General features: G+C 41.4%; 1 pseudogene; it reads right to left on the minus strand.

Annotated features, from left to right (window-relative positions):
- Positions 1 to 70: 70 nt before the first annotated feature.
- Positions 71 to 3,861, minus strand: LOC141965211 (poly(A) polymerase gamma-like; annotated as a pseudogene).
- Positions 3,862 to 4,085: the final 224 nt, after the last annotated feature.

Below are 4,085 nucleotides of genomic sequence, written 5' to 3' on the forward strand. Positions count from 1 at the left end.
GTACACAGGAGATCAGTTTATGCACCTTGTACAGAAACTTGAGATGTGGAATGTGCATTCTAGACCAATTTCAGTAACACTTTCTTTTTAAAGATGTGTAAATACGTTCACCATTTAAGGTCCGTACACATCTCATATCCAGGCTTCTCAGATGCCAGTCATCTCCGAGATCAAGATTAATCAGAAACAGTTTGCACAGACGGTCTTGCAAGCACCAGATCAATCTTAAGAGGAAAAAAAGTGTCAACCGTGAGTTAGAATGCTGCTCTCTTTGTGAACAGCACGCTAGTGGGGAACAGTTAGTCAAGTCTAAAAAAGAGTGGTTAATATTTCTATTTAGAACTATACGACTATAGATACATCTCCCAAGAGATTTATTTGCCAAAAAACCTCAAGAAAATTGCTAGAAGTCCCATATTTTATTTGCAAAACCTTCATTGTATCCCCCCTTTCTTTTTAAGCTAGGTAAAAGAAGGGGTTTTTTAAATTGAAGACTACTCTAAACTTAGAATTTCCATTAAAAGGGAACTTAAAATTAATCACAGAATAAAGACGTAAGTTCAATCACCTCAGCTGTACTTCAGCAAAGGAGAGAGCATTTTCTCTATGCAGCAAGCCCTTTTGATCCTGAAGCATCTGCTTCTTGAGGTAAGAAAGTTATTCTGTGAATGTCTGCACCAGACAAAGGCCAGAAGAAGGTCGCAGAATAAGCGTCTTCATGAGAGTGATACCAAGCAGTAACTTGCTTAGGTACTACAACACGCAGGTCTCCATTCACTGTACAAGATGTGTTCAAGAAACAAGGATTCCTGCAGCTGACAAACCCAGGCAGGAGTCAAAAGAGTATTTTACTTTTTATTTTCCAGATTGCTCGTCTCACGGCCACTTCATTTTTGATCTGCAGCAAAGCATTTAGTCTGCTGACATGATTCACGCAGTGAACTACACCACACTCATCCCTCTGTAGAAATCCAGCTTGTCAGAGCTGGGAGGAGTTAGCAAGGACACTGCCTTTGCTCCCACTCTGCACAGTCCTTGTGAGGTAGGTGCTGTCCAAGCAAGCTACCCTGCTCTACATCGCAGGTTTAGAAAGGGGTGTCCCGGATGGTCCCACGCCTGCCAGGCTTCCTGGGGGCTTATTTTCCTATAAGCTCCCATTTTACTGCAGCGTCTTCTCCTGGGACAGGCTGTGGTCAGGCCGTTCAATCACGGTTTCCTAAATACACTCTAAGGTACAAATAACCTCGTGAAATAGCATGGTCACAGCTCCCTGGAGAAGTTACCCTATTCCAAAGGAAGAAAAGAAATACTTCGCACTTAAAGAAAAAAAGCAAAACACTTACCTCAACACCATCAAACTTGACAACTGGTACATATGCATCTTCAACTGGCTGTAAAGGAACAAATAACTGTGTAAGAAAACATTTTTTGCTACTTTCATGTTCTTCCTAAACTGTGATAAACTACAGAATTTACACTGCTAAACTACTCAGTATCAACACTGAGCTGCTTCTGAACCAAAAAAAATGTTAGTAAGCTGCAAACAGTATGGCCAGTCTAATACTGGCTTTAAAAAGTGACTTAGCCAAGAGATTCAGAGGCTGATCCTGTGCTGTAATGAACCAGCAGTGCACAACGAGCCACCAGTGCCAGTGCTGGTAAGGTACTTCCCTTGGCAGTGAGGGAGAAAAGAGATTGCTGTAGCTATCTTACTGCTGGTTAACATCCAGAGAAATCTAAAAAGTTCTGTCCACATTTGACAGCATGCCCTAGCCTTCCTTATTTTGATTTTCTACTGTGCCTGAGGTGCTGTCAGCTACCTTATGGGACAGTTTTCAGTGCTGCAGACCCTTGTCAGAACTGTGCCGCAGCCCGCTGAGAGCCTGTTCTCAGGTGACAAGTCATTTCAGCAAAGGCTCATTTGCTGTGCACATGAAGTCTTTCAAAGTGCCAGCACGAGGAAGACCAGGCTAAGAGAAACACTTCTCAGGAGTTCAGTTTCACACACAAGGTGTGCAACAGATGCACCTGAGGGTGATTTTACAAAGCAGTTTGTACGTTCACAGCGCAGCCCCTACTCACTCGATGTCAAGCTGACAGCGTGCGGCCCTTCCGCAACGTCTTGGGCTGAGCGGCCAGAGGAACGTGACCAGGGGAGAAGGAATTAGAGGTTCTAAATGGGGACACCATGGCAAAGGCGCTGACAGAAGCCTTTCCACATCACCTTCAGCTTCCTTAGTTTTCAGGCTGCCCCTTCCTCTTCCTGCCCCTTACTAGACCTAAGATTAAAGCAAGGCTCCTAGGGACAACCTTGCTTTCTGATACAGTTGACTCATTCTCAAACCATGGGCAGGGAAGAAGTGTACCACAAAGATCCTTATGTGACGTACAGTCACTGGGGAAAGGAACCAAAAGCTTGACTTCTCAAGCTGCAGGAAACACTATTTTAGAAGGTGCTCAGAAACAACGGCTTCTAAATTTTGGCTTGTAAGACATCCACTACCAATATGAGGCTTTAACATGAATATTCTTTTTGTAGAAGTTGCACAATTGTCAATGAGAGAGCTCAGTCGCTCTTAAGATTTTTTTATTTCCTCCTGATGTTTTAGTTTTTCAAAGAATGACTGAAAAGAATCTGATCTTTCTACATGCCTAGGAGCAACAGAAACAGCATCTTTGTCAGCACCTGCAAAGAGATTCCATTTCTTCTGTTATTGCTGGAGGTCACTTTCAAACATTAGAACTATCACCAGACAACGAAAGTTCCACCTTCAGTGTGTACTCCAAGCCAGTAAGATCCAAATGTAAATATTTTGCCACCAACTTTTGCTACTGCTGAATGGGGGAGACTCTGTGGGTAGAAGAGAAAGAGTTTACTTTCGAAGGTAAGATACACATTGATCTATGTGCAAGTTCAGGCAGCATACAAGTTATTTAAAAGACTACAACCGCCTCCATAAACAATGTATTCTCACTCCCTGCTGAACTGTTAGTCTAATAGACTGCTACTGTTTCTGAAATGAGTGCTTGCGACTTAAAAAAAAAAAGAGTAATGTAGCAGTCCTTTCATTAATTCACAGAAATTAAGACCCATTATTAGTCTTCCCCACAGCAGACACACATAAATTAACACAATCAAAGAGCTATACAAAGGGCAAATCTAGGGTAATCACTTCAAACTAGACTGGGTGCTGCAGGCTGTTTGGGGCAAGATTAGTGCCACTGACCATCTGTCTCACCCCACAATACGCTCTTTCAGCTTTGTTAATTGCTACAAGTCAGCGGATAGAGCCACTTCACACATCTATCCAGTGCCCCGAAGATTTCAACATCTTGAAGTATCTTTTATACCCTATTTCAATGGCAGTTACTACAGCCCCACTCAATACTTAAGAAGTTAAAAGTTGGACTTCAATATCAATCCTAGTAGTATTGCATTTGAAAGAAATAAAAAGGCTTCAGCTGTTTGATAAGAACATATAAAAAGAAACCCTTACCTTGCTCTCACCAAGTTTCTGAAATCCATTCATTGATTAAATTATTCACTTTACCAAGAACCACCAGCTTGTAAAGAAAACTCATGTTAAGCTTGCCCTAAAACCCCAAGAGGTTACACCTGTGTAACCTGTGATTCAGTTCTTCTCCACCTTTCAATACACCAGATGGCTTCATTGCTTCAACTAGCTTCTGAATGTGGATGCAGTTTCTCTCCTTAGGAGGAGCCAAGCTAATCGGAGAAGTAATTCCATAGTGCCTCTGAGGCTGCTTCTGCACCTTAGAATTACTGTGGGAAAAAAATAAAATACTGAAGACTTCACAGAAGAAAAAAAAACCAAACAACCCAATCTTAGTGGAAAACATCCTTCAGTTTACAGGTTTCCAAATCAACATCTGTTCCAGCATTAATATAAATGAGAAAAAAATTGTCCTGTTTATGATCTTTAGACAACTTGTGATACAGAGAAAAGATTACTTGTTTTGAGATGTATTTACTTCTAGAAAACCGCTTAGCAACTTATTTACTTACTTATAGCAAGCTGTAGCATTACTTTTAGTATTTTTAAAATATTGCTAAGAATCCTGCT

The sequence above is a fragment of the Athene noctua genome, chromosome 12, assembly GCF_965140245.1.
Source record: "Athene noctua chromosome 12, bAthNoc1.hap1.1, whole genome shotgun sequence".
NCBI classification, from domain to species: Eukaryota; Metazoa; Chordata; class Aves; order Strigiformes; family Strigidae; genus Athene; species Athene noctua.